Source organism: Oryctolagus cuniculus, chromosome 11 (genome assembly GCF_051225735.1).
Source record: "Oryctolagus cuniculus isolate XC-2025 breed Fujian yellow rabbit chromosome 11, ASM5122573v1, whole genome shotgun sequence".
Classification (NCBI taxonomy): domain Eukaryota; kingdom Metazoa; phylum Chordata; class Mammalia; order Lagomorpha; family Leporidae; genus Oryctolagus; species Oryctolagus cuniculus.
This window is the reverse complement of record NC_142877.1, coordinates 116,328,802-116,353,112: the sequence shown is the minus strand read 5'-3', so window position 1 is coordinate 116,353,112 and position 24,311 is coordinate 116,328,802. Positions and strand designations below refer to the sequence as shown.

The 24,311-nt window shown below is 47.1% G+C and overlaps 1 protein-coding gene and 1 pseudogene across 5 annotated transcripts in view; one reads left to right on the top strand and one right to left on the bottom strand.

The window, feature by feature from the left end:
* The window catches only part of TNRC6B (trinucleotide repeat containing adaptor 6B), a 289,241-nt gene that overhangs the window by 233,250 nt on the left and 31,680 nt on the right, over positions 1-24,311 (bottom strand). The window lies entirely within an intron of this gene.
* LOC149123638 (large ribosomal subunit protein eL27-like) lies at positions 22,925-23,915 on the top strand (annotated as a pseudogene).

Sequence of the window (24,311 nt, the reverse complement as noted above, 5' to 3'; positions counted from 1 at the left end):
CAGCCTTAACACAAAATGTTACAAAATCTGAAACTTTCTGAGAGCCAACAGGAGGCTACAAGTGAATAAACTGCCCAGGCCTGATCTCATGTGACAGCTGCAGTCAAAACGCAGGCCCAGGGAACCATGCTGTGGCAAAGTGGGGCAAGCCCCCTGCAACCCTAGGATGCCATATGGAGCTGATTCCAGTCCCTGCTACTCCACTTCCAATCCAGCTCCCTGCTAATGGCTTGGGAAGCTAGAAGAGAATGGCCCAAGTTCTTGGGCCCCTGCACCCACACAGGAGACCTGGAAGAAGCCCAGGGCTCCTGGTTTCGGCCTGGCCCAGCCCCGGGCCTTTGTGGCCATTTGGGGAGTGAACCAGTGTTTGGAAGAGCAATCTCTCTCTCTCTCTCTCCAGCTTTCAAATACATAAATCTTTAATAATAATAATAATAATAATAATAATAAAAGGCCCACAGGCCCAGAGCAGGAGAGCAGTCCCCAGAGAGTCCCAACATGCTACCATCCCACTCCAGGAGGGAGAAATGAACAGGACACTGGCGCTGAAGACCGGCGGTCTGCAACCCCTGTGCAGCATGGAGCTTTATTCTTACCTCAAGACTTCTCTTTCTGATAATCACACACACACACAAGCCTGTTTTTTATAAAAATCTGATTTTTTTTTTGTGATGCACTTTTCTAGCTTTTTACTTGGTTCACATCTGGTCAAGTTGAGATTTTTAAGAAATTAATTTTTGGTTTGTAACAAATATTTACTTTTTTGTTTGTATCCAAAAAGTCAACAAAGTGCAAGCACCTGTTGATGAAGGGTCTTAAACACACAGATATTGCATAAAGTCACCTTCAGGCTATGAAACTTAAACCAACTCCATGTTTACACTTGCGTCCCAACCCCAAGATGCCTCATCATGTAGCTACGTATCCCCAAAATCAAAAAAATAAATAAATTCTGAAATCAGAAACCCGTCTGGTCTCAATTATTTTGGATGAGAGATACTCAGCCTTTAACTCCCAACATTCACTGGATGTGCACCGTCTGCCAACCACAGTGCTTCCCAGGTACAAACTCCTCTACCACCCAACATTCCAGGATAGACACTGAGGCAGAGAGGGGAAACAATACCAGCCCTGGCAGCAGAGCTCAGACTGACTCCAAAATGCACGCTTGGAACTACTGTTATACCCACGAGCTCAAAACACTCTCTCCGCCAGTCATAAAAATGGTCTTTATTTTAAAATGCTTTTATTCTGTTCTCATTCTTGAGAGATGGCTACTGCCTCTCAACACTTTGGCAATGGTGTCCTGGCTCTCCTGGCTTTCACCGTTGCCAAGAAGTCAGCTGTCAGTCTGACAGTAGCCTGCTTTTTCTCTTGCTTCCGGAAAGATCTTTTTTTCTTTTTTCTTTTTTAAAGATTTATTTATTTATTTGAAAGTCAGAGTTACACAAAGAGGAGAGGCAGAAAGAGAGAGAGAGATCTTCCATCTGCTGGTTTACTCCCCCAAGAGGCCGAAACAGCCAGAGCCACGCTGATTGGAAGCCAGGAGTGCAGGAGCCCAAGGACCTGGACCATCTTCCACTGCTTTCCCAGGCCACAGCAGATAGCTGGATCAGAAGCGGAGCAGCCAGGAAGGGAACCGGTGCCCATAGGGGACGCTGGCACTGCAGGTGGCGGCTTTTTACCCGCTACGCCACAGCGCCAGTCCCTGGAAAGATCTTACTGGCCAATGTATCTAGGTGGTATTTCTTTTTATCCAGCTGTGGCATCCTGCCTCAGGAGAATCCTGGTCTTTCATCAGTTTTGGAAAATCTCTCCAAATACTGCTTTTCCCCCTGATTTTTTTTTTCATCTCCCAGAACTTTGAGTTGATGTTTTAAGGAGTTTTCAAGCAGTTCATGGAAAACACACAGCATCTAATTACATTTTTCCATGAGCCCTCTGAACTGTCCCTGTATGTCAGACCTTCTGATTCTATCTTCCATGCACTTAGTCTTTGTTTCATATTTTCTTTTGTTTCTCTTAGGCTTTGTGTGGGCAATTTCCTTAGCTCCATTTTCTAGTTCATTAAACCTCTCTTCACCTGTGTCTAATTTGCTGTTTAACTTACCATGGAAGTTCTATGTTTAATAATGTTTCTTTTTTTCTTAAAGATTTATTTATTTTATTTGATAGAGTTATAGCGAGAGAGGGAGAGACACAGAAATAGAGGAAGGGTATCTTCCATTGCTGGTTCACTGCCCAAATGGTCACAACGACCAGGGCTGGGTCAGGCCAAAGCCAAGAGCTTCATCTGGGTCTCCCATGTGGGTGCAGGGGCCCAAGCACTTGGACCATCCTTCACTGCTTTCCCAGGCACATTGGCAGGGAGCTGGATTAGAAGCGGAGCAGCCAGGACTCAAACTAGCACCTATATGGAATATTAGCTCTGCAGACAGTGGCTTAATCTGCTGTTCTACAGTGCCATACTATACCATACTATACCATACTATGGTATATTACAGTCTTTGCAAATTGATTATTTTTAAAATTATTTGAGTTACAGAAAAAGTGAGAGAGCACGTGCTAGCTCCCATATGCTGATATCCAAATATATGTGTGTGTGCATGTGTATGTATAAATCTTTTTTTTTTTTTTTTGACAGGCAGAGTTAAAGAGACAGAGAGAGAGAGAGAGAAAGGTCTTCCTTCCGTTGGTTCACCCCACAAATGGCCGCCACGGCCGGCGCGCTGCACCGTTCTGAAGCCAGGAGCCAGGTGCTTCCTCCTGGTCGCCCATGCAGGTGCAGGGCCCAAGCACTTGGGCCATCCTCCACTGCATTCCCGGGCCACAGCAGAGAGCTGGCCTGGAAGAGGAGCAACTGGGACAGAATCCGACGCCCTAACCGGAACTAGAACCCGGTGTGCTGGCACCGCAGGTGGAGGATTAGCCAAGTGAGCCACCACGCCGGCATGTATAAATCTTTTTAAAGACTTACTATTTATTTGAAAGGCTGAGTGAGAGGGGGTGGGTAGAGGGAGATGGGGATCTTACATCACTAGTTCACTCCTGAAATGGTCTCCACAGTCAGGACTTGGCAAGGCCAATGGCAGAAGCCTAGCACTCCATCCTGGTCTCCAGCATGGGTGGCAGTCCCATGCCCCTGCTTTCCCAGGGGCATCAACAGGGAGCTGAATCAGAAGCAGAGCAGCTGGGACTTGGCATGGGCACTCAGATACGGGATGTGGGTGTCCCAGAAGCAGCTTAACCACCATGCCACACAACTACCCCAACAGCACTTATTTTTTCAAGTATTATTAAGAACTCACAGGCCGGCGCCGCGGCTCACTACGCTAATCCTCCGCCTGCGGCACCAGCACTCTGGGTTCTAGTCCCAGTTGCTCCTCTTCCAGTCCAGCTCTCTACTGTGGCCCGGGAGTGCAGTGGAGGATGGCCCAAGTCCTTGGGCCCTGCACCCTCATGGGAGACCAGGAGAAGCATCTGGCTCCTGGCTTCGGATCACCGGCCGTGGCGGCCATTTGTGGGGTGAACCAACGGAAGGAAGACCTTTCTCTCTGTCTCTCTCTCTAACTCTGCCTGTCAAAAAAAAAAAAGAATTTTTAAAAAAAGAACTCATAACTTCTTCATCTAACATTCTTAAAGTTTTGTCTATTTATTTATTTATTTATTAGGCAGAGTGAGAGAAAGAGAGGAGAAACAGAGATCTTTTTCTGGTTCATCTGAATTTCTGCAACACCCAAGAAGTCAAGAGCCTGAAACCATGCATTCTCCCACATGGGAGGTAGGAACCCACCCGTGTTGGGGATCATCTGCTGCCTCCCAGGAGCACTAGCAGAAAACTGGATGGGAGACAGGTGGGACTTGATTCCAGTCGCCCTGATAGATGTGCATGTCTCAGGTGCCAGCTTCACTAGCTGCACCACAGTTAATGTTCGCATTGACATTCAAATTATCCCACCATTGGCCAAAAGGAGCCACTTCATGTGTACTTTTTTCTTAATATTTTATTTATTTATTTGAGAGGTATAGTTACAGACAGCAAAAGGGTGAGACAGAGAGAGAGGTCTTCCATCTGCTGGTTCATTCCCCAAATGATCGCAAGGGCCAGAGCTGCACTGATCAGAAGCCAGGAGCCGAGGAGCTTCCTCCAGGTCTCCCACGTGTGTGCAGGGGCCCAAGTGCTTAGGCCATCCTCCACTGCTTCCCCAGGCCATAACAGAGAGCTGGATCGGAAGAGGAGCAGCTGGGACTAGAACCAGTGCCTACATGGGATGTCGGTGCCACAGGCAGAGCATTAGCCTACTGTGCCACAGCGCTGGCCCCACATCTACTCTCGAGTTCCTTTGCTGTGATCTTTGTCAGTCTTTGCTACCTTTCTTGCCATGTTTGTCTTATGTACTCCCTGCTCCAGACCCAGGTCTGCTAGTTCTCAAGCACTAGGGTTCCACACTGTTACAGGGTTGGTTGCTGTTTCTGAGACTTTTATTTTTTTCAGCTGAGTAAGTTATAAGATGATTTTTTTTTAAGACAAGAACAACATATTCCAGTAGTTCAGACTGAAATTTCTACCTCAAAATCAAGTTAACAGAGGAAAGCGCTGCGGTGCAGTGGGTTATACAGTTCTTTGGAACACAGCATCCCATACAGGAGTACCCTGCTGCTCCACTTTGGATCCAACTCCCTGCTAACGAGCCAGGAAAGCAGTGGAAGTGCCCCTACCTCCCACGTGAAAGATATGGAGGAAGCTCCTGGCTCCTGGCTTCTACCCATAGCCATCCTAAAGTGAACCAGAGGATGCAAGAACTCATTCATTCATTCTCTCTCTTTCTCTCTCTCCATGTGTGGGTGTATCTCCCTGTCACTCTGCCTTTCAAATAAGTATTAAAAAAAAAAAAAAAACCCAGTTGATCAAGAGAATGAGAAGACAGACTGTAAGAAAATATTTGCAATATTTCCAAAGATATATCTGTAAAAGATTATAATCTAAAATACACAAAGAGCTCTTAAAACTCAACAACAGGAGGGGCCAGCACTATGGCATAGCGGAAAGACACCATCTGCAGTACCGGCATCCCATAGGGGTGCTGGTTCAAGTCCCGACTGTACCACTTAGGTCCAGCTCCCTGCTAATGTGCCTGGGAAAGCAGTGAAAGATGGCCCAAGTGCTTGGGCCTCCTGCATTCTCGTGGGAGAGCCAGAAGAAGCTCTTGGCTCCTGCCTTAGGATTGGCCCAACTCTGGCTACTGTAGCCATTTGGGGAGTGAACCAGCAGATGGAAGATCTCTCTATTCTCTCTGCCTCTGCCTCTCTGTAATTCTGTCTTTCAAATAAATAAGTAAAGCTTAAAAAAAAAAAAGGCTTGACAGGAAAACAAACAACCCAGTTAGAAATGGGCAAAGACATGAACAGACAGCTGCCTGAAGAAAATGCAGCCACGGAGAATAAGCACATGAAGAGATGCTCACACTACACAGGGCACTTTGAAAAGTTCATGGAAAATGGAATTAAATGATGTTTATTTTGTCATAAAATTTGTTGAAATATGTACATAGGTTAAGCTCAGAAACTTAATGGAAAATGAGTATTATCCCAGAAACTATGCATGCATTAAAAAAAAATTTGCACCAACATAAACATATCTTTTAACTTCATTTTTCCATGAGCTTTTTGAAGTACTCCAGTACGTCACTAGGGAACTATAATTAAAACAAAAAGATACTACCACATATCTATTATAATGCCCAATATCCAAAACTCTGAAAACACTAATTATAATGCCCAATATCCAAAACTCTGAAAACACTAAATGCTGGCAAGGACATGGAGCGCCAGGAACACTCACGCATCACTGGTGGGAATGCAACACCATACAGTCACTTGGTAAGAGAGTTTGGCAGTCTTCGTCAAAACGAAATTTACTCTAACAATCACATTACATCCTGTGACATCTACTCAATGAGTTGAAAACTTATACCCAAACAAAAATCTGGCAGCAGCTTCATTCACAATTACCAAAACATGGAAGCAACTAAGATGATCTGCAGTAGGTGGTTGGGTAAGTAATCTGGAACATCCAAGCAATGGGACACTAGCCAATGCTAAAAAGAATGAGCTATTAGCCCAGAAAAATACACGGAGGAACCTTAAACACATCTTACTGAGTGGAAAAAGTCAATCTGAAAAGGCTACATACTATATGGTTCCCTATGTATGACATCTGGAAAAGGAAAAACTATGGAGACAGTGAAAGACCAGGGGTGTGAACTGGAGAGATGAGCGGCTGCAGCCCAAAGGAGTTTTGGGGCAGTGAAGCCACTCTGCATGATGCTATCATCAGGCAGGTACAGCTCCCCAGCACATCAAGAGTGAACCCCACTGCAGCTCTGTTATCATTATTATGTAGGGTAATGATGCTGTGCCTTGGTAGGACCACCAACTATGACAGACGCCTCCCTGGTGTCAGATGTTGAAAGTGGGGAGGCTCTGGGGAGGACCGCTGTGGCAGGCAGGTATAAGAACTCTGTACTTTCTGCTCAATTTTACTGTGCATTTCAAACTGCTCTAAAAAAATCAAGTTACCTGGGTTTATTTAGTCTCTTTTATTTCACTTGTGCCTCCTTTTATCTATGTTATAATCCAAGTATAAACAACACTGGAAATAATGATGCGTCACGTAACTACTCATTTGCTTTTTTTGACAGCACACACAAAACATCTCAGAATAATAATAGCAACAACACTATCACCAATAATATATGAATACAATGGAAGGGTTTTGTTATTGTTGTTATTCGGCTTTCACTATTCTTTTTAATTTTTATTTATTTGTTTTAATTTGAAAGATAGAAATAGAGAGAAACCTTCCATCTGCTGGCTCACTCTCCAAATGCGTACAACAGCCAGAGCTGAGCCAGGCAGAAGCCAGAAATCCAGAACTCAACCCAGGTCTCCCAGGTGGGTGCCAGGGACCCAAGTACTTGAGTCCTCACCTGCTGTTTCCCAGGTGCACATCAGCAGGAAGCTGGACTCAGAATTGAAGCAGGGACTCAAATACAGGCTTTCTGAGATGAAAATGCAGGCATCCCAAGCAGCACCTTAACTGCTACCTAAATGCCAGGCCCTGCTGTTCCTCTTTCACCCTTAGCGTATGTACCACTAAAGATGCAAAGTGCAAATTGCTGAAGATGAAAACAGGTTTAGGGAGGGGCTCACACTGTCCACACTGAGTGACTGGGTTCCAGCCCCAGCTCCAGCTCCTGCCAGTACAAACCCCAGGAGGCAACGGTGATGGCTCCAGTAACTGCGTCCCTGCCACTCAAGTGGGAGACCTGGATTGGGATCCTGGCTCTGAACCAGCCCAGGCCCAGATGTTGGCAGGATTTAGGGAGTGAACCAGCAGACTTTTTTTTTTTTTTAAAGAACTTTGCCATGTAAGCATTTAAATTACATGGCATCAAATATACAAATAAGCTATATATAAACCAATCCAGCTTCTATCTCTGTCCCTTCTACCCTGTTTCCACTAGCCCTCTTTCATAATTTTTTTTTTTTTTGACAGGCAGAGTGGACAGTGAGAGAGGGAGAGACAGAGAGAAAGGTCTTCCTTTGCCGTTGGTTCACCCTCCAATGGCCACCGCGGCCGGCACGCTGCGGCCGGCGCACCGTGCTGATCTGATGGCAGGAGCCAGGTGCTTCTCCTGGTCTCCCATGGGGTGCAGGGCCCAAGCACTTGGGCCATCCTCCACTGCACTCCCTGGCCACAGCAGAGAGCTGGCCTGGAAGAGGGGCAACCGGGAGAGAATCCGGCGCCTCGACCAGGACTAGAACCCGGTGTGCCGGCACCGCAAGGCGGAGGATTAGCCTAGTGAGCCGCGGCGACGGCCAGCCCTCTTTCATAATTAATGGTATTTCAAACTTTCATGATTTAGTCTTTCACTTTAAAAGATATAATTTTCAGATACTGAGATCAATATGCTAGCAGCCCTTGTATTCACAATGAGTGGAGGAACACAGCCACAGCCCATTGGATCCGGAGTTAGAAGACTTGGTCCAGTTAATGATTTACCTCTTATTAACTGACCTATAAAATTACCAGGTTTTTTTTAGAGCTTCAGAAAAACAATAAATATTCACCTTGTAACATCGATGTGAGGGTCAGGGGAGACATGAGAGTCCTTTAAGAGCATATCCTTGGCCGGCACCGTGGCTCAGTAGGCTAATCCTCGGCCTGCGGCGCCGGCACCCGGGGTTCTAGTCCCAGTCAGGGCACCGGTTCTGTCCCGGTTGCTCCTCTTCCAGTCCAGCTCTCTGCTGTGGCCCGGGGAAGGCAGTGGAGGATGGCCCAAGTGCTTGGACCCTGCACCCCATGTGAGACCAGGAGAAGTACCTGGCTCCTGCCATCGGATCAGCGCGGTGCGCCGGCCGCAGTGCGCCGGCCATGGCGGCCATTGGAGGGTGAACCAACGGCAAAGGAAGACCTTTCTCTCTGTCTCTCTCTCTCTCACTGTCTAACTCTGCCTGTAAAAAAAAAAAAAAAAAAAAAAAAAAAGCATACCCTTGCAGCAAGATTTCTGAAGGTTATTTAAAAATAATTCTTTTTACAATAAAAAAAAATCTCTTCCACTCCTAAGTACAATATAAGTGAGAATAATTTCTAAACTATTTCTTTATGAACTAGGTCCTTCATGAAGTAGGAGGAAAAGTAGAACTCAGACACTGATTTCCCAGCTCTGCCTGACAAGAGTCCCAGGAAACCTCATGTCAGGGTCTGGGTCACAGTGGTTAAGGGGCGATCTCTATGAAACTCAAAGGGAGACAGGCTGACGGTGCCCTGTATTTTGTAAACTGCTGAGAAAGGGTAGGACTTCTTTGCATTCAAATTCCATGTGGAAGAGGACCTTTGCTGAACTCTACAGTGATTCTGGCAAGCACCTATTTAAAAAAAAAAAAAGCCTATTACATACACTGAAGCATCTAACATGTATTTCCACGTATGTTCTCCTGCTGAAATAAACCTGACTCCTGGAAGAAATGACTCAAGGTGGAGCATAAAATGTACAAGATGAGCCCGAACATCTTCTCGTCACATAAAAAGGAGGGGGAGGCTCCTCCTCCCACCAGTCAAGACCCACTAGTCAAGTACGGGTCAACTTAACCATCAACAAGAACAATCACTACAAGGGTTTGACACCTGTCAAATATGCTGAAAACCTTACGTTCTGATGACATGCACGTATCTCACTGATCTCCTCTGGAGGACACTGAGGGAGCAGCTTATTACTCTGAAAAGCGGCAAATAAACAAAAATAATCAAGCATTTAACCTACACCCAAAACAAAATGTACCTCAGATTTATGTCTTTTTGCTTTTAACTGTACATCTATGTACCTATTTATGGACACAGTATGATAATCTCATGCATGCATGTAATATGTAATCATCAAATTGGTTATTAGTAAACACGTTTCCTCAATACGCACCATTTCTGTGTGCTGGAAACCTTTAGATTCTTCTTTTCAAGTTATTCTGAAATACAATATAAACTGTCATAGACTATAGACATCCTACTGAGGTACAGAACACCAGAACCAAGTCCTCCTGTGGAGGACTGTGCCTCCACCCTCTGGTCTGGTCTGGATGCTAACCTGCACCTGGGCACTCCTCCATCCTCTGGTCTGGTCTGGATGGTACTTCAGGTGTTTCTCAGAGTCCATGTGGCAAAGCACAGCACAGTGTTACTGGGCGGTGGCAGAACAGTTAGGAGGTGGGGTGTGTCCTTGGGAGGCAGTTCTCACAACAGCAGTGTGTTGTAAAAGCCTGAGTTCAGCCCCTCCCTGTCTGCTGGGGCTTCCGGGCTCACCATGGGATGGCTGCTCTGTGCCCGCTCAGCCACCCATTATGGGGCCTTCAGCTAAGCCTGCATCATGCCGTTTGGACTTCGAACCCTCAAATTTTAAGTCAAAAAACCTCTCTTCACTTCCTGAGGAGACTGTCTTGGGTAGTTCTTCATAGTAATGAAAAGCTAACTACTACATCCCCCAACCCCTGCACCTCACGGTAACCACAGCTAAGAAGACAGAATTAGAACATCATCATTTAGTAAGCCCTAGTAACTGACATATCTAGGCACTGTTCTTCTAAGATGAGACAACTAGTTACTGTGTGCCCCTTAATGGAAACAAACACCACAACTGTATTCTTGCCAAACAAACACACTTGAATTAAATCAAGCTTCTAGCTTGTAACAACCAGATTACATGAAATTTAAGGTAGAGGAATATGCTCAACATTCCACAGGGGTGCAGTTGGCAAAATCCAGAATGTGAGAAACTCCAGGATACACAGAGCACAGAGGAAGGCAGAAGCTGCCACGTCCTTGAGGACCCAGCACTTCAACACCACAATCCCCCACTGGTTCACGGGTGAGTGACAGGCACACCGAGGCTGACCACACCAGCATGCACTCCACCTTCATTCCACCCACCCCTTCCACAAGCAAGCTCCAGCGGACTCACCCCCTTCCCCTTCCTCAGAGGCCAGGGATTTGTACACTGCTCCCTCTCGATGCAGCACCTTCCCCTGATCCTCCCATCATTCACACAGGCACACGAATGTCACCTCTTCACAGAGCTCTTCCCTGGCCACTCAATCTGGCGAAGCCACCTCTCCACTTCCTATTCCAGAAGGCAATTTCAAGGCTACAGAACACGGATCTCCACCTAACACGCGAGCACATCTGGCTCTGGGTCAAAATATGTGGCACAGCTAGTCATCACACACAACATGACTTTAACATCCCAATGGCTGACCCAGCCAGGCACCCGGCTCACAGCTGCGGAAACAGCTCAGCTACAGGGACCTTTTGCTTTGCACAGCTTCAGCCACACTCTCCTGCTGTCACACCACACTCAACCCATCTGGCATCACCTCCAGCTTACCTCACTGCTGGGCTCTCTGAGCTCCCGTGTGCCTGTGCCCCATGCAAACACCTTTTCAGTGGCCCTGAGACTTAACTATCCCTTGACTCCATTTTCCTTCCCATGATTTCATTTTCTCTGTAGCTCAGAGTTCACAGTGCATCACTAATAATTTCCTTGTAAAAACCTTCATCTCTCTTCCAACATCTTCTTCCAAACTCCACAATCCCAGAACTCAGGAAACTGCCTACTCCATGCCAAGAATACTGATGACAAAGCATTCAACTTGGCAGGTTCACCATAAATTCAAGATCTCCAAATGGGCACTCAATCTTAACTGGCAGTCTTACTCAATTTCTCTAGTGAGCTAGCTTTCCAATTCCCAATTTCCAAAAAATTTTTACCCATTCTCCCCTCTTCTTCCTGTTAGCTAATGTCCCTGATCCTTCACTTAGCACTAAAAAGTCATAATTCAACTAGCAGTCTGTCATCTTTTCATGACCAGTGGTATAAACCGCCCTCTGTCCATCAACACATATGACCTCCTCCTGTGGGGAACACCAAGCTCTGATCCCATCCCTTCTCCCCTACTCATAAATGCCAACTTTGTGATTTTTTCCTTAATTTTTTTTAATGTTTATTGGTTTTCAACTATTTGAAAGGAGAGCAACAAGGAGAGAAGGAGAGACAGAGATCTTCCATCTGCTGGTTCACTGCTCAAATATCCAAACAGATTTAGGCCAGGCCAAAACAAGGAACCAGGAACTCCCTCTGGGTCTCTCACGTGGGTGGCAGGGCCCTCCCAGGCATGTTAACAGGATGTTTCGCAGCAGCAGAGCAGCCAGGACTCAAACCTGTCCTGATGCGACATGCAGGTATCCCGAGCACTGGCTTAACACACAACACTGGTCCCATTTCCCCTTCTTTTTCCTCAATCAACCATCACTCACTCCCTCCTGGGTCACTCCCATGGGCACACAGTTAAGCTCCATCATCTGCCTCTTAAAACAAACATAAATTCTTCTTGGGTCCAGTGTCCCCCTTGGGTTACTACTCAATTTCTGAGCTTTCCTCACAGCCAGATTTTGTCAGAGTTAAAATTCTGCTGTCCTCACCTCCCATGGGTGCTCTGCTCAATGCACTCCATCAAGGCGCCTGCCTCCACCCCCAGCAACACCCACGTTTGCCAACCCAGTGAAGACCTCATGATTTCACTCACTGGGCCCCTCAGCAGCCCTAAAGTCTGTTCATTTTCCCTCCTTCTTGAAATGATCTCTTCTGATTTCCATCAGTAAATAACTAGTGCACACCAGCCACGGGCAGTCCACTGGCTTCCAGGCAGCTTCTCACTCTGCTGGTTTTCCTCCTACATTTTGGATTCCTCTTACCTCTCTCCTTCACTCTCCTCTGATACCAGCCCTAAGCAGCAACAGTGATCAGAACTTAATACCAGGGTACACACTGTGGCACAGAGGCTAAGCCACCTCTTGGGACACCCATATCCCATGTCACAGTGAGTCCCAGCTGCTCCATGCTTGTAATCCGGCCTCCAGCTAACGCACCTGAGAGGTGGCAGATGATGGCCCACATGCTTGGGTTCCTGCCACCCATGTGCAAGACGCTGATAGTGTTCCTGGCCCAGTGCTGGCTATTGTAGGCATTTAGGGAGTGAACCTGGGGGTGGAAGACCTCTCTGTCTCTCCCTCTCTGTCCATAAATCCTCAAGAAAATAAACTTAACAGCTCTCTGTTTCTTTGTTTTTTTTTTTTTGTTTGTTTGTTTGTTTTTTTCTTAAATGGAAACATCCGTTTTCACGCCTTTTTTTTTTTTTTTTTTTTTGAGAGGTAGAGTTACAGACAGTGAGAGACAGAGACAGAGAGAGGTCTTCCATCTGCTAGTTCATTTCCTAAATGGTAGCAATGGCCGGAGCTGCGCCAATCCGAAGTCAGAAGCCAGGAGCCTCCTCCGGATCTCCCACATGGGTGCAGGGGCCCAAGGACTTGGGCCATCTCCTATTGCTTTCCCAGGCCACAGCAGAGAGCTGGATGGAAAGAGCAGCAGCCGGGACTAGAACCAGCGCCTATATGAAATGCTGGTGCCACAGGCAGAGGATTAACCTACTGCGCCACAGCGCCAACCCCATTTTCACTTCTTACAGGGAAAACTTACACACTTACATCTGTAGCTCAACTTTCCTTGGAATGTCAGTTCTCAGATATTCAATTAGTCTGGACACTTCCTCTTGAGTGCCTCAAAGCACCTCAGATTTAACATAACAACATTTTAACTCCTGACTTCCCCCACAACAGTCCACCTGCTCAGTAAATCTCAGTAACGACAGCTCTGGAGTCCGAAGTGTTGATTCCTGTCCCTTCTCCTCCTCACAGCGATCCCCACCTCATCTGTACCCACATACATCTCCCATGTGTTCATCTGTCTCTCCGTAACCACTGCACCTGCTTCCCAAGCGGCCTCTCCATTAACACTGTCTTCCTCCAGTCTTTTTGAGACACTCCTCTGACAAATCCAAGATCCGCTTACTCCCTGCTCAAAAGTATTCCCCAGCCTCAAACTGCAACGGGACTGAATCTGAACTCCTTCAAGATCTCAAGGGATGTGGACGCTGGGTACCCGCTCTCCGCACCATCTGCCCGTCCTCCCTCCTCACCATGCCACACTGTCTCCAAAGCTTGGTCCACGCCTCTTCCTCTGTCCATCTCTCCCAGCTCCTTCTTGGCTGGAGTCCCAGGTATCCCTGACTACCTGTAACGGTTCTCTCTGACAGTTTCTAAAGCAGCTTTATTCATTTTCTAAATACCATAGATTTAGATTTATTCATTTAATTCCTTAAAGACTATTTTTAAAATTTACTACTGTACACATCTTTTTTAAATGACTTCCCCTGCTATAGCGTAAGCTTCAGTAGACACAGACTATATCCTGCCTTGCACAGTGCTTGAGTCGTGAGAAATACTCGGTAATATTTTGTTCTGAATGAGAAGGAAAGCTGAGAATGACTCCAAGGAGAACAATGCTGCCACTGAAAAAAAAGCCAAACAGAAGGGGCAAGTTCTGAGGACAGCTGGTGACTTACTCATCACCCAACTGATTCCCTGACAGGCTTGGTGAGGTGCTGGGTTTCAGAGATAAATAAGAAAAAGTCTTGGGGCCAGCACTGTGGCAACCACTAGCAACACTGGAAACCCATATTAGAGTGCGGGTTCGAGCACCAGGTGCTCTGCTTCCAGTCCAGCTCCCTGCTAATGTGTCTGGGAAGGCAGTGGATGATGGCCCAAGTTCCTAAGCCCCTGCCACCAATATGGGAGACCAGGATGGAGTGCCTGGATCATGGCTTCAGCCTGGTCCAGACCTGGCTGTTGTGGCAATTTAAGGAAAGAACCATCAGATGGAAGCTCGCTTGCTCTCACTCTCTCTCTCTTTCTTTCTCTCCCTCCTCCCTCCTTCCATCCCTCTGGCTCTCTGCCTTTCAAATAAATAAATCCTTAAAAAAAGAAGTCATAAACAAAGTCCAGTAGAGATAGTTACAATAATAGTATTGAGGGGTATCTATGTGCTGGATATATGGCTAAGCATTTCAAACATACTACCTCATTTGGTCCTCACAACCACACTATAAAGAAGGAACTGTTATTATCCTATTTTGCATGTAAGGAAAGTGAGACTGGGGCTAGTGTTGTGGCATAGCAGGTTAAGCCTCCGCCTGTGCTGCCAGCATCCTACAGAACACCAGTTTGAGTCCCAGGTACTCCACTTCCAATCCAGTTCGCTGCTGATGGCCTGGGAAAGCAGTGAAAGATGGCCCAAGTGCTTGCACCCTGGCACTTACATGGGAGATCTGGAAGAAACTCCTGGCTCCTGGCTTCGGATCGGCCCAGCTCTAGCTGTTGCAGCCATTTGGGGAGTGAACCAGTAGATGGAGGACTCCCCCCCCAACTCCGCCTCTGTCCGTAACTGACTCCCGAATAAATAAATCTTAAAGAAGGAAGGAAAGGCCGGCACCGTGGCTCAATAGGCTAATCTTCCGCCTGTGGCGCCGGCACCCCAGGTTCTAGTCCCGGTAGGGGCGCCGGTTCTGTCCCAGTTGCTCCTCTTCCAGTCCAGCTCTCTGCTGTGGCCCGGGAGTGCAGTGGAGGATAGCCCAAGTACTTGGGCCCTGTACCCGCATAGGAGACCAGGAGAAACACCTGGCTCCTGGCTTCGGATCAGCACGGTGCGCTAGCTGCAGCGGCCATTGGGGGGGTGAACCAACAGAAAAGGAAGACCTTTCTCTCTCTCTCTCTCACTGTCTACTCTGCCTGTCAAAAAAAAAAAAAAAAAAAAGACAGAAGGAAAGAAGGATGGAAGGCAGGCAGGCAGGCAGGCTTAGAAATGTTAAAGAGGCCAGCACTGTGGCTCACTAGGCTAATCCTCCACCTGTGGCGCCAGCACCCCAGGTTCTAGTCCTGGTTGGGGTACCAGATTCTGTCCCAGTTGCTCCTCTTCCAGTCTGGCTCTCTGCTGTGGCCCAGGAAGGCAGTGGAGGATGAAACAAGTGCCTGGGCCCTGCACCTACATGGGAGATCAGGAGGAAGCACCTGGCTCCTGGCTTTGGATCGGTGCAGCGCGCTAATTTGGGGGGTGAAACCAACAAGGGGAGGACCTTTCTCTCTGTCTCACTCTCTCTAACTCTGCATGTCAAAAAAAAAAAAAAAAAAAAAAGAAATGAAATGTTAAAGAATTGGTTACAGGTCATAAAACTGGAAAGTGGGTAAAGCCAGGTTGAGCACTTAGGTTATTTAGTTCCAACCCACGTCACTAAACAGTGACTCTGCAAATGCATTCTGTGCTAGAGAGGAGCGGTGAGGAACGTCTGGCCCAGGGGCTGTATAAAGCCCACAAATCAACTGGTCTGGCCCTGCCAAGGCAACTGTAGGTGGGACTTGAAATTCAATAAATCTATAGCAGGCTAATTTTTAAGTCGATAATTTGTATGGCCTGTGAATGATGTTATAAATACCCAAATGGCCGCTGGCAGCAACAAGGTTCCCCACCCCTGCCACAGAGCATATGAAAAACCTTCACAACAGAGGCACTCACAGGGCACAAGGAAGAAAGCCAGGAACTCTGATGAGGAGAAAGGACAGCGAGGCTCCTGCAGAGGTGACCCCCCAAGCAGAGTCTGAAGTTGAAAGGAAACTGCTGGGCATGGCTGCCCAAGGTAACAGTGAGTGCACAGGCAGCAGCGGGCAGCAAAAGGAGCAGCGGGGACCCAGGACACTTACAATCCCCGCTTTTTGGGGCTGGCACTGTGGCGCAGAGAGTAAAGCTGCCGCCTGCAATGCCAGCCCCTATGCAGGCACTGGTTCAAGTCCCGGATGCTTCATTTCCAACCCCGCTCCCTGCTAATGACCTGGGAACGCAGCAGAGGACGGCCCAAGTGCTCGGGCCCTGCACCCACGTGGGAGACTCAGAAGCTCCTGGCTCCCAGCTTCGGATCAGCACAGCTCCTGCCGTTGCGGCCATCTGGGGAGTGAACCAGCGGATGGAAGACCTCTCTCTCTCTGTCTCTCTTTCTGTAACTCTGCCCTTCAAATAAATAAATCTTTTTTTTTTTTAATTCCAGTTTTCTTTTTAAAAACCATGTAATGAGTACCACTGTGGTGGAAGCTTCGGATGTGAGATGTAAGAAGGAGCGACTAGGAGAGCGCTGTACAGGAAGCACCGTGAAGGCACGTGCAGGATGGTTCTCTGCAGCCTGCGGAGTCTGAGACGGCTTCAGAGAAGAAATGGCTTAAGCCAGACCTTGAAGGACACATTAACCACATGAGGAGAGGAGGGCAGGCAAGGGGACACCATGCACACGGACATGCCATGTGATAAAGCAGGGGTACTCGGGAACTTGCAGGGTTTGGTATGGTTCTAGGTGCGTGGCAAGGAATGTGGCTGGCAGCTGGGGTATAGATGCTAATGGTTTGGACAGGATTTAGGATTTGGCTCCCAAACTCAAACGGACATTTAAAATTGGATAATAGTTGATGGATTACTTAAGGTGGAGAGGTTCTAATCATGGCATCTGGGAAGGGGGGCCCGGTGAGAGGTCTTGAGGACCTGGGGTCGTCGGAAGGCAGACTTACGAGAGGGCCGGACACAGGGCCGAGTGTGCTCCCTGCGACACTGCTTCCTGGCAGCACAGTGATCGTCCGACCACCCTCCTCCAGCCCCCCCACATGCCTAAACCAGTGGGGCCGTCCCGTCTCAGACTGTGAACCTCAAAAGCTGTAAACTGAAATAACTTTCTTCCCTCTCAGGTATTTCAGATAAAGTAAGGAAAAGCTGACAAACACAGACTGATGAAGGAATCTGGACTCCGGGTTGAGCGTGTTCAGTGTGCACAGGAAAATGACGTAATACCTCACTGTTTAACAAAATGCTTCAAAGCCACATCACTGAGTCACCACAGTCCTCACACAGGAATGTATAAATACAGTCAGAAACTGGAAACAGACCCATATGCATACTACCGTGTTGAAGTTGATGTATAATAAAGGTGGCATTTTCACTCAATAAATGCCTTGGGGACAACTGATTATGCATTTTCTAAAAATCAAATTCACCTGAGAAAGCTGCAGAGGATGGCCCAAGTGCTTGGGCCCCTGCACCCGTGTGGGAGACCAGGAAGAAGCTCCTGCTTCAGATTGGCCCAGCTTCAGCTATTGTGGCCATTCGGGGAGTGATCGGTGGAAAGAAGGCCTCTCTCACTCTTTCTCTCCTCTGTCTGTAGCTCTGCCTTTCAAATAAATAAATAAATCTTTTTTTTTTTTTTTTTTTTGACAGGCAGAGTGGATAGTGAGAGAGAGAGACAGAAAGGTCTTCCTTTTTGCCGTTGGTTCACCCTCCAATGGCCGCTGCGGCTGGCATGCTGTGGCCGGCGCACCGCGCTGATCCAAAGGCAGGAGCCAGGTGCTTCTCCTGGTCTCCCATGGGGTGCAGGGCCCAAGCACTTGGGCCATCCTCCACTGCCTTCCCGGGCCACAGCAGAGAGCTGGCCTGGAAGAGGGGCAACCGGGAAAGAATCCGTCACCCCGACTGGGACTAGAACCCGGTGTGCTGGCACCGCTAGGTGGAGGAGTAGCCTATTGAACCGCGGCACCGGCCATATAAATAAATCTTTTTAAAAAACAAAATTTAACTCTCTCCATATAAGAAAATAAAATTTTCTTAGATTTGGGATTAAATGAGTAATAAAATCCTAATTCTCTTTTAAGTTTTATTTATTTAGTTGAAAGGCAGAGGAAGAGAAAGAGGGGTCTCCTTAAATAGCTGAAATGCCTGGGGCTGGGACAGGATGAAGCCAGGAGCCTGGAACTCCATCTACGTCTCCCACATGGGTGGCAGGGGCCCAAGTACTGAGGTCATCATCCACTGCTTTCCCAGGCACATCAGTGGGAAGCTGGATCAGAAGCAGAATAGCCGAGACTCAAAATGGCACTCTCATTATGGGACGCTGGTAACCTGCTGCACCATGCCACGGGCCCCAGAAAGAACACTTATGCTGGAGGAAGAAGACACAAGCTCTAGAAATTACCGAACATTACATGTGTAGTGCTAACTATCCACTATTTACTCTGGGCTACAACAGGATCATTCTCAGAGCAGTAATGACAACAATTCCAGACACTTCCCCTCCCAGGAGCCTCGGCAGAGCCTGAAATCCCAGCTTCTGCGCCAGGCCTTGAGGAAACCACCAGAGCCAGCGCTGCGGAGGCCTGGTCCACCCGGGGTCTCTGCTGAACACTGAGCACTCGCTGCCCCTCTCTCCCCGCTGTCCACAACTCTAGGAGCTGCTGTATTCCAAGTTCCTGACTTTCCTCTCCAATAGTCTGCCTCGGCCCAGCCTTACAGCATTCCATTTTACTGACTGGAGACCCAGGGAAACCCTCTATGGAGATTCCTGGAGCTACTGTGGCCCGTGTGGCTCTCTCCTCTCTGGTTCTCTGGAAACTCCAGCTACTCCACTTCCCCCAACCCTCAACTCCGACTCCTCACACGTCCCCACTCACTGCTGCGATCAAACTCCTCCCAGCGTCCCAGTCTGGAAACAGCCTCCCAGCAGACGCAAGTCCTCAAGGACTCAGCTCTCTGGCTCCTTTCTCTCAGAGATCAGTGTTAAGTGCTGGAGGGCAAATACGCGGGTGCTTTGAACTGGGACCCCACCTCACCCCACTGGGGAGCCATCACTTTCTGTTGTTTCTAAGTTCCTGGGTCTGAGGTGTTTGTGGCAGCAGCAGCACAGGTTACACACAGGTGACATCTAGGAATCACACCCGACTTCTCCTCAGGAACAATGCTGCCGGACGCCTTTGTCAGTAAAGCGGAAAGACACCTTGACACTCTGACAGAAGCTGTCCCTCAAAAACTCAACACCCAAAAAAACAGACATCACAAACGAAGGGGAAATAAAGCTGAGAGAATTTATGCCACCACGCCTGCAGTACAAGAAATGCTTTTAAAGTTGTTATGCTAAAGGAAATACAGAGGAAAACTTGACCTAAACAAAGGAATGCAGTGCAAATATGTGACTTAATGTAAAAGACTCTTTTCCCATTCTCTAAGATGTTAATGAAGCAAAACTACTGACAATGAATTGTGGAAAATGTAATGTGTAGAATGAAAATGTATGACAGTAACAGCCCAAAGTCGTAAGGGGGGGAATGAAAATGGACTTCACGGTTTTTATCGCAGTAAGAACTAACATATGATTGTAGGGTAGGCTGTACAAATTAAAGATGTATATTTTAAGTCATAGCACAACTGCTATGAAAGTAAAACAAAGGTTTACAGCTTAAAATGGGGATGGAATAGTAAAAAAAATAATCAAAAAGAAGCCAGAAGAAAAGGAAAGAATAAACATAAAACAGATGGGATATATACAGAACAAACAGCAAAGTTGCAGACTTAAACCTCACCAGAGAAAATGACATAAATCTGTAAATAGACTAAACACCTCAACTGAAAAGCAAAGATGTTAAAATTGTTTTTTTAAAAAAGATCCAACTATATATTATCTAAAAAAATTAATTTTAAAAATAAAGACATAGGCCGGCGCCGCGGCTCACTAGGCTAATGCTTTGCCTGCGATGCCGGCACCCCAGGTTCTAGTCCCAGTTGCTCCTCTTCCAGTCCAGCTCTCTGCTGTGGCCCAGGAAGGCAGTGGAGGATGGCCCAAGTGCTTGGGCCCTGCACCTGCATGGGAGACCAGGAGGAAGCACCTGGCTCCTGGCCTTGGATCAGCGCAGCACACCAGCCATAGCAGCCATTTGTGGGGTGAACCAACGGAAAAAGGAAGACCTTTCTGTCTGTCTCTCACTGTCTAACTCTGCCTGTCAAAAAAAATTAATAAATCTTTTTAAAAATCCAGAACATATGAAAATTTGTAAAATATAATCATGGAATAAAGCTACATAAGGCTTAGAGAAATTTATCAGGTGACATATTTCTATTAAGAAAACAAGAAAGGTCTGAAATCAAGGGCCTAAATTTCTATCCCTAAGAAGCTATAAAAATAATAAATCAAACCTAATGCAAGTTGTATGTAATAGATTAAAAATCAACAACAGCAAAAATAGTCAGTGAAAAACTATGAAATTCAAAGCTGGCTCTTTAAAAAGATCAATGAAATTAACAACATCTAAGTAGAGTGAAGTAAAAAGAACAAAAAACACATAAATTACCAGTATAAGAAATGAAAAAAGTAACATTATTACAAATCTTACAGACATTAAAAGAACAATAACAGAATGTTAGGAACAGATTTATCCCAATACGTTAGCCAACTTTGACGAACAGGAAAATTCCCTGAAAGACGTAAATTACCAAACCAGCTCAGGAAAATCTGAAGAGACTAATGATGCAATTAAATTCAGAATCTGCATTTGCTGCGAAGCACATGCTCAATGTAATACCTTTCCAGGAATTTCTAATTTAAGTATTTCAGCATCTTTGACTTTACTGATCTCACATTCCATAAAGACAGTCTTCACACTGGTATCTTTTACACTTGCTCGTAAATTATTAGCTTGAATTACTTACCGTTTCCTATCATGGAGAAAAACTATATTACTCTTTTAAGCTCTACTTGACTGCCTGAAAAAAAAAATCAGCTCTATTTTAAAATCTACTACTTTTTATTATTTAACGTAATTGCTTTTTTTTTTTTTTTTTTTTTTTTTTTTTTTTTTTTTTTTTTTGACAGGCAGAGTGGACAGTGAGAGAGAGACAGAGAGAAAGGTCTTCCTTTGCCGTTGGTTCACCCTCCAATGGCCGCCGCTGCAGCCGGCGCACCGCGCTGATCCTGGCAGGAGCCAGGAGCCAGGTGCTTTTCCTGGTCTCCCATGGGGTGCAGGGCCCAAGCACCTGGGCCATCCTCCACTGCACTCCCTGGCCATAGCAGAGAGCTGGCCTGGAAGAGGGGCAACCGGGACAGAATCCGGCGCCCCAACCGGGACTAGAACCCGGTGTGCCGGCGCCGCAAGGTGGAGGATTAGCCTATTGAGCCACGGCGCCGGCTCGTAATTGCTTTTTACTATTAGAAACTATTTTCCTCGCCTGACTTGATAAGAACCTTTTGCTCACTGCTCTTATGTAAAGCCCATTCAATAGTTTCATTTCTACAGAATTAATTTTATAGGTAAGTTTCTCTTTGTTCACCAGCATTTTTTCCTTCAGTCAATGGTTACAGGCTCTTGGTAATGTCACAGATCCAAGCTCCCAGCCCCTCCAAAATCTCATACCCCACCAAGTCAAAGCCTTGCAATCAGGCCTTCAGAAATCTCTAGTTCAGCTTCCACCTCTCCTCCTCGTTTAACACCAAATCCTAAACGAGTCCATGCATGACGAGAGGACAGGACTTATCCCCACAGGAAGACAAGACATCTTTGACCTCCCCTCAACAACAAAAAGAGGTCTGTGCACTCTGCAAAAACAAGGCTCCCAGCTAGGAAACAGGCCTCCTGGAATTCCAACGACCATTTATGCTGTCCCAGGTATGGCTCTAGGAACAAGGGTGGAGAAAGAAAACTCAGGCCCTAGGTGTGAATGAGGTGTGGCCTTGAGGGTATCTGGCAGGATGCCTGTTAGGGACTTGGCACCAAACGGTTTGAGACCAAACGTCCTGAAGCTGAAAACATTTCCACCAACTCTAACTAAGCGCCCTCATCTACAGGGTGCACCTCGGAGCCTCCCGCGTCTTGGAAGCAGCTGTCTCAGTCCTTTCACCCAGCTTACGGCCCCAGGGTCTATATCTCCCCTGAGTCTGTATCTCCCCCTGTGAAGCCAACTGTGGCCATATCAGTGCTCAATAAATGTCTGTTGAACTAAACAACAAACAAATCTGGACCCTTCCTTCCTAAGGGACCTTTGTGCTCTTGTATTTATCCTATCATCTGAATATACCCCCAGAGTTCATGTGTGCTGGCAACAGACCCCTCTGCAACCGTGCTGAGAGGTGGGGATTCACGCCACTCTTGAGGCTGCGCGTCTGCTACTTCCGGAGTGCGCTCCTCACAGAAGGCCAAGTTCAGCCCTGTCTTTAGCACTTCTGCCTTTCACCCTGGGATGATGCAGCCCCAGGACGGCTGCCAGATGCAGGCTGTGTGGACTTGGACTTCCTGCCTCTAGAACTGTAACTGTAAATCTGTTGTTTATAAACCACCCAGTCTCAGCATAAAGAGAACATAAATAATTTCAGTAACATCATGGCCTAATCACACAGCTGCATCCCACCGTCCACATACTCACCCTGAGAACCACTCATCTGGCAAATGAGCCAATATCCTACTTCTTTAAAATTATGAGCATTTTTTGCTTTATTGAAAGGCAGAGAGAGAGAGAGAGATTTTTCCATTTGCTAATTCACTCCCCAAATGCCTGCAACAGCTGACGCTGGGCCAAGCTGAACTCAGGAGCCAGAAACTCAATCCAGGTCTCCTATGTGGGAGCAGGGACTCAAGCATTTAAGCCATGACCTGCTATTTACCAGGGTGCACATTAGCAAGAAGCTCAATTAGAAGCACAGTGGGGATTCAAACCAGGCTAATACAGAATGTGGGTCTCCCAAATTCTTACCTCTTAAAATATTCCATTAAGAAAACTGCATTTTCACAATTATGTACTGTTTTTGGCTTTTTTAAAAAGATTTATTTTAGCCTCCCTTTTTGCTACAGGCCCGAAATGGGCAAGTTCATGAAACCTGGGGAAGTAGCGATGGTCCTGGCCGGACACCACTGAGAACACAAAGCTGTCACCGTGCACAAGATTGAAGACGGCACCTCCAATCGCCCCTACAGCCAGGCTCTGGCGGCTGGAACTGATCACTATCCCTGTAAAGTGACAGCTGTCAGGGGCAAGAAAAAAACTCCAAGAGGTCAAAGATCAAGTCTTGTGTGAAAGTTTATAACTACATCACCTCATGCCGATTAGGTACTCTGTAGATATCTCCTTGGACAAAACTGTGGTCAACAAGAATGTCTTGGCCAGCGCCGCGGCTCACCTGGCCTGCGGCTCCGGCACCCCGGGTTCTAGTCCCAGTCGGGGTGCCAGATTCTGTTCCGGTTGCTCCTCTTCCAGTCCAGCTCTCTGCTGTGGCCCAGGAAGGCAGTGGAGGATGGCCCAGGTCCTTGGGCCCTGCACCCGCATGGGAGACCAGGAGAAGCACCTGGCTCCTGGCTTCGGATCGGCACAATGCACCGGCCACACGGCAGCCGTGGCAGCCATTTGAGGGGGTGAACCAACAGAAAAGGAAGACCTTTCTCTCTGTCTCTCTCTCTCTCACTGCCTAACTCTATCAAAAAAAAAAAAAAAAAAAAAAAAAAAAAAAAAAAAAGAAAGAATGTCTTAAGAGACCCTGCTCTTAAATGCAAGGCCTGAGGGGCCAAGGTCAAATTTGAAGAGAAGTACAAGACCAGCAAGAATAAGTAGTTCTTCCAGAGCTGCAGTATTTAAAAAAAAACAACAGGGGTCGGAGCCATGGTGCTCTAGGTTAATCCTCCACCTGCGGCACCACCATCCCATATGGGCGCCAGATTCTGTCCTGGTTGCCCCTCTTCCAGGCCAGCTCTCTGCTGTGGCCCCGGAGTGCAGTGGAGGATGGCCCAAGTGCTTGGGCCCTGCACCTGCATGGGAGACCAGGAGAAGCACCTGGCTCCTGGCTTCAGATCCGCGCAGCTCCAGCCGTGATGGCTACTTGGGGAGTGAACCAATGGAAGGAAGACCTTTCTCTCTGTCTCTTTCTCTCACTGTCTGTAACTCTCTCAAATAAATAAATAAAAATCTTAAAACAACAACAACAACATTTATCTATCTGAGAGACAGAAAAGAGCAGGGAAGCGGAGAAGAAGG